The sequence below is a fragment of the Somniosus microcephalus genome, unplaced genomic scaffold, assembly GCF_052327205.1.
Source record: "Somniosus microcephalus isolate GS21.2 unplaced genomic scaffold, FLI_Smic_1.0 unresolved_chr3, whole genome shotgun sequence".
NCBI lineage: Eukaryota > Metazoa > Chordata > Chondrichthyes > Squaliformes > Somniosidae > Somniosus > Somniosus microcephalus.
The window spans coordinates 11,433,630-11,446,524 of NW_028225181.1; the positions used below are offsets into that span (position 1 = coordinate 11,433,630).

Sequence of the window (12,895 nt, forward strand, 5' to 3'; positions counted from 1 at the left end):
GGAGGAAGGTATACAGTGGTGTCCCCCAGATGTCAGTTCTAGGACCATTGCTTTTCGTGATATATGTTGGACCAGAAATTCGGGTCGGGGGCTTCCCGCGGGTGCAAGCCCCCGACCTGCACTTACCTTGCGCACCGGCCATTGAGCTGTGGGCTCCTGTGGAATTCCGCTCCGGGGTCTGGCCCAGCTGCCGGCGCATTGTGCTTGCGTATCCCAGGGGCATAGTTAGTGCGATGCACCCCCTGGGATCACGTGGGCCATGGGCAGCCAATCGGAGCAGGGAAAAGCCCATTCATAAGTAGTGACAGGAAGACCTGTCAAAACTTATACATACTATGGCCCCAAAATAGTAGTAAACCTTCAAATAAATTTTAAAAAATCATCACACTTTTTAAATAAGCTATAAATTACATTAAATAACTATTTTAAACAATAATTTAAATTTTTAAAAAATAATTTTATATTAAAACGGGGCTAAAACGAAACTTACCTTGCTTTAAAGTATTTAAAAATAATAAACCTGTGGAAAAAAGTTTTAATTTTAATTAATTGACCACTTACCTTTTAAAATGCAGGCCTTACGCCTGGTTTTTACATTTCTAAAATCTAAAGACTTACCCTCACAGAAAAACCTGAAAAACAACGTAAGTTCAAAGCGCAAGCGCAGACTCCCGCGCGCACGCGTTCGACCTCTGAACCCCTTCGTTCAGAGGAACGGAAGTGCCGGTTTCCCGCCGCATGCGCAGTGCATGCAAGAAACCGGCACCTCCATCGGGCCCACGTGTGAGAACCCCGTGCGTACTCACCCGCGGAGACCCGAATTTCTGGGCCATTAATGACTTGGATCTGGGTGCACAGGGCATAATTTCAAAATTTGCAAATGACACAAACTTGGGTGGATAGTGAGCAGTGAGGAGGATGGTGAGAGATTTCAAGAGGATATATAAAGGCTGGTGGAATGGGTGGACACGTGGCACATGTAATTTAATGCAGAAAAGTGCGAAGTGATACATTTTTGTAGAAAGAAAGAGTAGATCAAATATAAACTAAAGGGTACAATCCTAAAGGAGGTCCATGAACAGAGAGACCGAGGGGTATATGTATGCAAATCGTTTAAGGTGGCAGGACAGATTGAAAAAGCGGTTGAAAAAGCTTACAGAATCATTGGCTTCCTCAATAGAGCTATAGAGGACAAAGCTTGGACATTATGGTGAACTGGTATAAACCACTCGTTTGGCCACAACTGGAGTTTGTGTCCAATTCAGGACACTGTACATTAGGAAGGATGTGAAGCTCTTAGAGAGGGTACAGGAAAGATTACGAGGTTGTTTCCAGGGATGAGGGACTTCAGTTACGTGGATAGACTGGAGAAGCTGGCGTTGCTCTCCTTGGAGTAGAACAAATTGAGAGGAGATTTGAAAGAGGCATTCAAAATCATGAGGGGTCTGGACAGAGTTGACAGAGAGAAACGGTTCGCATTGTAAGAGCGGTCGAGAACCAGAGGGCACAGATTTAAGGTGATTGGCAGAAGAACCAAAGGGGACGTTGGAAAAAAAAATACTCAGCGAGTGGATAGCATCTGGAAAGCAATGCCTGAAAGGGTGGTGGATGCAGACTCAATCACCGCTTTCAGAAGGGCATCGGATAATCACCTGAAGAAAAGCATGCAGGTCTAAGAGGAAAGGGCGGGAAAATGGGATTACCTGAAGTGCTCTTGCAGAGAGCCGGCACGGGCTCGGCGGGGCGAATGGCCTTCTTCCGTACTGTAACCGTTCTATGTTTCTAGGTTAGACTGGGACCCGCAGAGAGTACCTGAAACTGGGGCCCATCATTTACTCTCTGCCCCCATTCTATATACCGCTTCATCCCGGGTATCTCCCTTTATTCTCTGTCCCCGTTCTATATTCCCCTCTATCACGGGTATCTCCCTTTACTCTCTGTCCCCGTTCTATATTCCCCTCTATCCCGGGTATCTCCCTTTACTCACTGTCCCCGTTCTATATTTCCCTCTATCCCGGGTATCTCCCTTTACTCTCTGTCCCCGTTCTATATTCCCCTCTATCCCGGGTATCTCCCTTTACTCTCTGTCCCCATTCTATATTTCCCTCTATCCCGGGTATCTCCCTTTACTCTCTGTCCCCGTTCTATATTCCCCTCTATACGGGTATCTCCCTTTACTCTCTGTCCCCGTTCTATATTCCCCTGTATCCCGGGTATCTCCCTTTACTCTCTGTCCCCGTTCTATATTCCCCTCTATCCCGGGTATCTCCCTTTACTCTCTCTCCCCGTTCTATATTCCGCTCTATACGGGTATCTCCCTTTACTCTCTGTCCCCGCTCTATAATCCCCTCTACCCCGGGTATCTCCCTTTACTCTCTGTACACGTTCTATATTCCCATCTATCCCGGGTATCTCCCTTTACTCTCTGTCCCCGTTCTATATTCCCCTCTATCCCGGGTATCTCCCTTTACTCTCTCTCCCCGTTCTATATTCCGCTCTATACGGGTATCTCCCTTTACTCTCTGTCCCCGCTCTATAATCCCCTCTACCCCGGGTATCTCCCTTTACTCTCTGTACACGTTCTATATTCCCATCTATCCCGGGTATCTCACTTTACTCTGTCCCCGTTCTATATTCCCCCCTATCCCGGGTATCTCCCTTTATTCTCTGTCCCCATTCTATATTCCCCTCTATCCCGGGTATCTCCCTTTAGTCTCTGTCCACGTTCTATATTCCCCTCTATCCCGGGTATCTCCCTTTACTCTCTGTCCCCGTTCTATATTTCTCTCTATCCCGGGTATCTCCCTTTACTCTCTCTCCCCGTTCTATATTCTGCTCTATACGGGTATCTCCCTTTACTCTCTGTCCCCGCTCTATAACCCCTCTACCCCGGGTATCTCCCTTTACTCTCTGTACACGTTCTATATTCCCATCTATCCCGGGTATCTCCCTTTACTCTGTCCCCGTTCTATATTCCCCCCTATCCCGGGTATCTCCCTTTATTCTCTGTCCCCATTCTATATTCCCCTCTATCCCGGGTATCTCCCTTTAGTCTCTGTCCCCGTTCTATATTCCCCTCTATCCCGGGTATCTCCCTTTACTCTCTGTCCCCGTTCTATATTCCCCTCTATCCCAGGTATCTCCCTTTACTCTCTGTCCCCGTTCCATATTCCCCTCTATCCCGGGTATCTCCCTTTACTCTCTGTCCCCATTCGATATTCCCCTCTATCCCGGGTATCTCCCTTTACTCTCTGTCCCCGTTCTATATTCCCGTCTATTATGGGTATCTCCCTTTTCTCTCTGTCCCCGTTCTATATTCCCCTCTATCCCGGGTATCTCCCTTTACTCTCTGTCCCCGTTCTATATTCCCGTCTATTATGGGTATCTCCCTTTTCTCTCTGTCCCCGTTCTATATTCCCCTCTATCCCGGGTATCTCCCTTTACTTTCTGTCCCCGTTCTATATTCCCCTCTATCCCGGGTATCTCCCTTTACTCTCTGTGCCCGTTCTATATTCCCCTCTCTCCCGGGTATCTCCCTTTACTCTCTGTCTCCGTTCTATATTCCCCTCTATCCGGGTATTCCCCTTTACTCTCTGTCCCCGTTCTATATTCCCCTCTATCCCGGGTATCTCCCTTTACTCTCTGTCCCCGTTCTATATTCCCCGCTATCCCGGGTATCTCCCTTTACTCTCTGTCCCCGTTCTATATTCCCCTCTATCCGGGTATTCCCCTTTACTCTCTGTCTCCGTTCTATATTCCCCTCTATCCCGGGTATCTCCCTTTACTCTCTGTCTCCGTTCTATATTCCCCACTATCCGGGTATTCCCCTTTACTCTCTGACCCCGTTCTATATTCCCCTCTATCCCGGGTATCTCCCTTAACTCTCTGTCCCCGTTCTATATTCCCCTTTATCCCGGGTGTCTCCCTTTACTGTCTGTCCCCGTTCTTTATTCCCCTCCAACCCGGGTATCTCCCTTTACTCTCTGCCCCGGTTCTATATTCCCCTCTATCCCGGGTATCTCCCTTTACTCTCTGTCCCCGTTCTATATTCCCCTCTATCCCGGGTATCTCCCTTTACTCTCTGTCCCCGTTCTATATTCCCCTCTATCCCGGGTATCTCCCTTTACTCTCTGTCCCCGTTCTATATTCCCCTCTATCCCGGGTATCTCCCTTTACTCTCTGTCCCCGTTCTATATTCCCCTCTATCCCGGGTATCTCCCTTTACTCTCTGTCCCCGTTCTATATTCCCCTCTATCCCGGGTATCTCCCTTTACTCTCTGTCCCCATTCTATATTCCCCTCTATCCCGGGTATCTCCCTTTACTCTCTGTCCCCGTTCTATATTCCCGTCTATTATGGGTATCTCCCTTTTCTCTCTGTCCCCGTTCTATATTCCCCTCTATCCCGGGTATCTCCCTTTACTTTCTGTCCCCATTCTATATTCCCCTCTATCCCGGGTATCTCCCTTTACTCTCTGTGCCCGTTCTATATTCCCCTCTCTCCCGGGTATCTCCATTTACTCTCTGTCTCCGTTCTATATTCCCCTCTATCCGGGTATTCCCCTTTACTCTCTGTCCCCGTTCTGTATTCCCCTCTATCCCGGGTATCTCCCTTTACTCTCTGTCCCCGTTCTATATTCCCCGCTATCCCGCGTATCTCCCTTTACTCTCTGTCCCCGTTCTATATTCCCCTCTATCCGGGTATTCCCCTTTACTCTCTGTCTCCGTTCTATATTCCCCTCTATCCCGGGTATCTCCCTTTACTCTCTGTCTCCGTTTTATATTCCCCTCTATCCGGGTATTCCCCTTTACTCTCTGACCCCGTTCTATATTCCCCTCTATCCCGGGTATCTCCCTTTACTCTCTGTCCCCGTTCTATATTCCCCTTTATCCCGGGTGTCTCCCTTTACTGTCTGTCCCCGTTCTTTATTCCCCTCTATCCCGGGTATCTCCCTTTATTCTCTGCCCCCGTTCTATATTCCCCTCTATCCCAGGTATCTCCCTTTACTCTCTGTCCCCGTTCTATATTCCCCTCTATCCCGGGCATCTCCCTTTACTCTCTGTCCCCGTTCTATATTCCCCTCTATCCCGGGTATCTCCCTTTACTCACTGTCCCCGTTCTATATTCCCCTCTATCCCGGGAATCTACCTTTACTCACTGTCCCCATTCTATATTCCCCTCTATCCCGAGTATCTCCCTTTACTCTCTGTCCCAGTTCTATATTTCCCTCTATCCCGGGTATCTCCCTTTAATCTCTGTCCCCGTTCTATATTCCCCTCTATCCCGGGTATCTCCCTTTACTCTCTGTCCCCGTTCTATATTTCCCTCTATCCCGGGTATCTCTTTTTACTCTCTGTACCCGTTCTAGATTGCCCTCTATCCCGGGTATCTCCCTTTACTCTCTGTCCCCGTTCTATATTCCCGTCTATCCCGGGTATCTCCCTTTTCTCTCTGTCCCCGTTCTATATTTCCCTCTATCCCGGGTATCTCTTTTTACTCTCTGTCCCCGTTCTAGATTCCCCTCTATCCCGGGTATCTCCCTTTACTCTCTGTCCCCGTTCTAAATTCCCCTCTATCCCGGGTATCTCCCTTTTCTCTCTGTCCCCGTTCTATATTCCCCTCTATCCCGGGTATCTCCCTTTACTCTCTGTTCCCGTTCTATATTCCCCTCTATCCCGGGTATCTCCCTTTACTCTCTGTCCCCGTTCTATATTACCCTCTATCCCATGTATCTCCCTTTACTCTCTGTCCCCGTTCTATATTTCCATCTATCCCGGGTATCTCTCTTTACTCTCTGTCCCCGTTCTATATTTCCCTCTATCCCGGTATCTCCCTTTACTCTCTGTCCCCGTTCTATATTCCCCTCTATCCCGGGTAACTCACTTTACTCTCTGTCCCCGTTCTATATTCCCCTCTATCCCGGGTGTCTCCCTTTACTCTCTGTCCCCGTTCTATATTCCCCTCTATCCCGGGTATCTCCCTTTACTCTCTGTCCCTGTTCTATATTCCCCTCTATCCCGGGTATCTCCCTTTATTTTCTGCCCCTGTTCTATATTTCCCTCTATCCCAGGTATCTCCCTTTACACTCTGTCCCCGTTCTATATTCCCCTCTATCCCGGGTACCTCCCTTTATTCTCTGTCCCCATTCTTTATTCCCCTCTATCCCGGGTACCTCCCTTTATTCTCCCCCTTTCTCTGTGCGGAGTCCGGTTGCTCCCCTTCCCCTGGATGAACTCACTGCCCCATTGCTCTGACTGATGATCCCTGTCTCTCTGCGGTTCCCATTCCTACTCTCACACTTTGATCTGTTTTGTACATTTACTCCTCGCTTATCAAGTAGTTTATCTAATTTCCCCCTCACGTTACCTTTTAAATCTGTACCATCCTTGAACAAGATTGTAATCACATTTCCATTTCAGATCACCGATGCACTCAGTCTCAATGCAGTCCGTGCTCCTCCAGGTGTCCTCCAGGAGTGTGTGATGTTCACATGGGTCAGTGAGTGCGGAGTCTGCGACTGTGTGACAGAAAGTTATTTACTGTTAATATAAAGTACAGTTAATGTTACACAGCGACTGGTACTACCTGAAGCACCAATAAATCCCATCTCACTCTCCGCCCTTGTAGAAAATCCCGCAAATGAAAGCGGGAAACTTTCGTCCTTCTCTCAACCAGGATTCAATCTGTCTCCCATCACAGCCTCGCTCTAACTCACTGCTCACAGACACTCTTCCCTGTTCTAGATTCACCCTTAGCTCTCAGGAAACACAAAGCTGCAAATACCTCAGCTGCACGTCGCCCAATTGAAAGCAGCAAATTTAAAGCTGGAGTTTAGCGATTCTGTAAACCAGGCTTCGTTCTGTGTCACTGAAATTTGGTTTCCGTTTTATTTCTATTAACACAGAGACTCAGAATGTCCGGCTCACTCTCACCCTCTCCGTTCCACCTCGCAGGCTGATCACTCTGTTCTGCATTAATTGTTCTGTCCCAGCTACAGAACGCAGTGTGCCCGGGTAAGTTTCAAGCTGCAGTTCCCGCGGGCACCTCCAACTGTGTGGAACCGCCTCCGCCACCTGCAGATTGAGCTGGTGAACACAGTGCAGATGGTGAGGGACACTCGACGGTCAGTGAGACATATCATGGGGCATCTCAGTCCCCAGGTGAACACTGAATGCAGATGGAGAGGGACTCTCGATGGTCAGTGAGAGATATCATGGGGTATCTCAGTCCCCAGGTGAACACTGAGTGCAGATGGTGAGGGACACTCGATGGTCAGTGAGAAATATCATGGGGTATCTCGGTCCCCAAGTGAACACTGAGTGCAGATGGTGAGGGACACTCGATGGTCAGTGAGAGATATCATGGGGTATCTCTGTCCCCAGGTGAACACTGAGTGCAGATGGTGAGGGACTCTCGATGGTCAGTGAGAGATATCATGGGCTATCTCAGTGCCCAGGTGAACACTGAGTGCAGATGGTGAGGGACTCTCGATGGTCAGTGAGGGATATCATGGGCTATCTCAGTGCCCAGGTGAACACTGAGTGCAGATGGTGAGGGACTCTCGATGGTCAGTGAGAGATATCATGGGGTATCTCAGTCCCCAGGTGAACACTGAGTGCAGATGGTGAGGGACACTCGATGGTCAGTGAGGGATATCATGGGGTATCTCAGTCCCCAGGTGAACACTGAGTGCAGATGGTGAGGGAAACTCGATGGTCAATGAGAGATATCATGTGGCATCACAGCCACCAGATGAACAGTGAGTGAAGATGGTGAGGGACTCTCGATGGTCAGTGAGAGATATCATGGGGTATCTCAGTCCCCATGTGAACAGTGAGTGCAGATGGTGAGGGACTCTCGATGGTCAGTGAGAGATATCATGGGGTATCTCAGTCCCCATGTGAACACTGAGTGCAGATGGTGAGGGAAACTCGATGGTCAGTGAGAGATATCATGGGGTATCTCAGTCCCCAGGTGAACAGTGAGTGCAGATGGTGAGGGACTCTCGATGGTCAGTGAGACATGTCATGTGGCATCACAGCCCCCAGATGAACAGTGAGTGCAGATGGTTGGGAAATCTCGGTGGTCAGTGAGAGATATCAGGGAGTGTCTCCGTCCTCAGAGGAACACTGAGTACAGATGGTGATGTACACTTTGTCAAACGCCTTCCTAAAAGACATGTAAACAACATCCATTGCATTCCCTTCATCAATCCTCCACGTTACTACATCAAAAAATTCAATTAGATTAGTCAAACACGACCTGCCTTTTACAAATCTATGTTTGATATCCTTAATTAGGTTAAACATCTCCAAGTGCCCGTTATTTTTTACTTGATTAATGATTATTGTTTCCAAAGCTATACCCACCACTGATGTTAAACTGACCAGCCTGTAGTTACTAGGATTGCCCTTACACCCTTTCTTGAACAATGGTGAGACATTTGCCACTTTCCAATCCTCAGGCACCTCCCCCGCATCTAGGGAAGATTGGAAATTATGGCAAGCCCTTCTGTTATCTCCTCCCCCATTACCTTAGCAACCTGGGATGCAAGCCATCTGGACCAGGGACTTATACACTCTCAGGATACCCAGTCTTTCTAGTACATCCTGTCTATCAATTTTCACCCCTTCCATTGCTCTATCTTTTCCAATTCTACCGATATTTTGTCAGCATTCACCTCCTTAGTAAACACCGATACAAAGTACTCATTGAGTAATCTAGCCTTGCCCTGCGCCTCTCAGCATATATCACCTCATTTATCCCTAACAGGCCCCACCCCACCTCTTAGTACCTGCTTACTGTTTACATGCCGGTAGATGATTTTTGGGTTCCCTTTTATGTTGACCGCCATTCTACTCTCATATTCCCTCTTTGCCAATCTTATTTGCATCTTCACTCCCCCTCTCAACTTATTGTAGTTGGTCTGGTTCTCACTTGAAGAATTCACCTGATATTCATTATACACCCTCTTTTATTGTTTCATCAGCTCCATCTCCCTCATCATCCACGGAGCCCTTTCTTTGATTCCTTTACCCTTCCCTCTTGTTGGAATGTACCTAGCCTGTACTTGGAACATCTCCTGCTTAAAGATCACCCATTGTTCCGTTACAGCTTTTACTATCAGTCTTTGGTTCCATTTTACACTGGCTAGATCCATCCACATCCTATTGACGTTAGCCCTATTCCAGTTTAGATGTTCCACTCTCGATTGTTACTTGCTCCTCTCTATTGCTAATCTAAATATTATGATACAATGATCACTCTACCCAATTGTTCCCCACAAACATTTGGTCAACCGGGCCCACCACATTCCCCAGCACCAGATCCAGCAATGCCTCCTTCATAGAAGGGCCAAGAACATACTGGTCAAGAAAATTCTCCAGAACACATTTCAGAAATACCTCCGCATCCTTTCCCTTTACCCTAGCATTATCCCAATCGATATTTGGGTAATTAAAGTCCTGCAATATCGCCACTCTATAGCTCGTACATGTCTCAGGGATCATTAATACAAATATTAAAGATCTATTACAAATCCTTAATATTTAGAATCAATCCACCATGCAAATATTAAGGATCTATTACAAAACATTAATAAATAGCATTAATCAATAATGCAAATATTAAAGATCCTTTAGCATTCCTTGATAAATTATTCCAATTAATAATGCAAATATTAAACATCCATTACAAATCCATAATTAATTATATCGATCAATAATGCAAATATTAAAGATCTATTATAAATCCATGATAAATAATATCAATCAATAATGCAAATAATATAGATCTATTACAAAACCATAATAAATAATGTCAATCAATAATGCAAAGATTAAAGATCTATTACAAATCCATAATAAATAATATCGATCAATAATGCAAATAGGAAAGATCTATTACAAAACCATAATAAATAATATCGGTCAATAATACAAAAATCAAAAATGTATTACAAATCCTTAATACATAATATCGTTCAATAAAGGGAATATTAAAGATTTATTGCAAATCTATAATAAATCATATCAATCAATAATGCAAATAGTAAACATCTATTGCAATTCCTTAAAACTAATCATCAATCAATAATGCAAATATTAAAGATCTATGACAAATCCATAATAAATAATATCAATTAATAATGCAAATATTAAGGATTTATCACAATGCCTTAATAATTATCCTCAATCAATAATGCAAATATTAAAGATCTATTACAAATACTTAATAAATAACATCAATCAATAATGCAAATATTAATGATCTATTACAATTCCTTAATAACTATCAATCAGTAATGCAAATATTAACGATCTGTTACAAATCCATTATAAATAATATCAATTAATAATGCTAATATTAAGGATCTATTTCAAGTCCTTAATAAATAACAACAATGAGTAATGCAAATATTAAGGATATATTACAATCCTTAATAAATATCATCAATCGATAATGAAAATATTAAAGATCTATTGCAATTCCTTAATAATTAGCATCAATCCACAATGCAAATATTAAGGATCTATTACAACACATTAATAAATAACATTAATCAATAATGCAAATATTAAAGAACTATTACAAATTCTTATAAAATTAACATCACTTAATCATGCAAATATTAAAGAACCTTTACAAATCCTTGATAAATAATTTCGATCAATATTGCAAATATTAAAGAGCTTTTACAAATCCATAATAATTAATATCGATCAATAATGGAAATATTATAGATCTATTACAAATTCTTAATAAATAATATCAATTAATAATGCAAATCTTAAAGATGAATTACAAGTCATTAGTAAGTAACATCAATCAATATTGCAAATATTAAAGATATATTGCAATTTCTTAATAATTATCATCAATTAATAATGCAAATATTAAAGATCTCTTACAAAGCTGTAATAAATAACATCGATCAATAATGCAAATATTAAAGATCTATTGCAAATCCTTAATAAATAATATCAGTCAATAATGCCAATATTAATGATCTATTGCAATTCCTTAATAATTATCATCAATCAATAATGCAATTATTAAAGATCAATACAAATTCTTAATAAATAATATCAATCAATAGTGCAAATATTAAAGGTCTATTACAAGTCTTTAGTAAGTAACATCAATCAATAATGCAAATATTAAAGATCTATTGCAATTCCTTAATAATTATCATCAATAATGCAAATATGAAACATCAATTACAAATTCTTAATAAATAACATAGATCAATAATGCAAATATTAAAGATCTATTGCAATTTCTTAATAAATAATATCAATAAATAATGCAAATATTAAAGATCTATTACAAATCCACAATAAATAATATCAATCAGTAATTCAAATATTCAACATCTTTTACAAATCCATATAAATAATTTCCATCAATATTGCAAATATTAAAGATAAATTACAAATGCATAATTAGTAATATCAATCAATAGTGGAAATATTATATATCTATTGCAAATGTATAATTTTACATCTGATCAGTAATTAAAAGTATAGAATGTGTTATCTATGTAATATGTACAGAATAGAATTACAAAGAATTGACAGCACAGAAACAGGCCATTCAGCGCAACTGGTCCTAATGGTGCTTAATCTCCACGACGAGACTCCTCCCACCACTCTTCATCTAACCCTATCAACATATCGTTCGATTCTTCTCTCCTTCATGTGCTTATCTATAATCTATGCTATTCGCGTTGACTTTTTCCTGTGTTAGCGAGTTCTGCATTCTCAGCTCTAAGTAAAGAAGTTTCTCCTGAATTCCCTATTGGATTTTCAGTGACTATCTTATACTGACGGCCCCCTAGATCCCATCTCGGCCATAAGTGGAAACATCTTCTATACGTTTACATTCATAATTTACAAGACCTCGATCAGGTCCCCCCTCAGTCACCTCTTTTCTCGAGAAAAAACTCCAAACTCTTCAGTCTTTCCTGAAAGTGAGAACATCTCATTTCTGGTATCACCTTGTAAATACTTTTTCGCACCCTCTGCAGTATCTCTACATCCTTTTTTGTAATATGGAGAACAAAACTGCCCACAGTAATGATCGAATACCTCTCACAAATGCATAAGTTTTAAACCTGATCAGCCATTCCTTCATCATCGCTGGGTCAAAATCCGGGTGCTCCCTCCCTAACAACACTGTGGGAGAACCTTCACCACACGGACTGGAGTATTTCAAGAATGTGGCTCACCACCACCTTCTCAAGGGCAATTAGGGATGGGAAATAAATGCTAGCCTTGCCAGCGACGTCCACATACCATGAACGAATAAAAATAATTATAAATTATAGGAATGTAAGAATTTCAACTTAAACTCCACGTTTGAACCTCTCCAATCCGGTTTCCACCCCTGCCACACCCTAAAACTGTCCTAATCAAAATCACGAACGAGAAGCGCCATGGGAGGGTTTGCTACGTAAATATATTAAATAAACACGGTGCAATTTGTTTATAATGAAAATTACTTACTCAGGTAACCGAGAATCAGCAGCAGAGTCCTCATCTCACCGGGTGATATTCTGGAAGTAAAAACACAGAATTTGTATTAGGGAGAGTTGAGGGGATGGGGAAATAGTGGAAACTTTAAATAGGGAGCTGGAGAGGGAATCAGTGGGTATATCTATTTATGATGCGTGAGCTCGACATCTCTCCCTCACGGGGACCCTACAGTCGAGGTGAGCTCTACCTCTCTCCTTCACTGGGACCCTACAGACAGAGGTGAGCGCCACCTCCTTACATTTCCTTGATAAACACCAATTGATTGGCTCTCTTTCCAGTCTCCCGGTACTGACCCCCCTTCTAATATTCTACCACAGGTCTTTACTGCGCACTGTATTGGGTCAGGACAAGCGGTAGACA

General features: G+C 43.1%; 1 pseudogene across 1 annotated transcript in view; it reads right to left on the minus strand.

The window, feature by feature from the left end:
• The window catches only part of LOC147091197 (uncharacterized), a 58,577-nt pseudogene extending 46,038 nt beyond the window's left edge, over nt 1-12,539 (minus strand). Inside the window, exons 1-2 of the transcript XR_015075179.1 lie at nt 12,506-12,539; nt 6,366-6,516 (exon numbers count right to left, since the gene is read on the minus strand). The product of XR_015075179.1 is annotated as an uncharacterized LOC147091197 (transcript). The remainder of the gene's footprint in view (nt 1-6,365; nt 6,517-12,505) is intronic.
• Nucleotides 12,540-12,895: the final 356 nt, after the last annotated feature.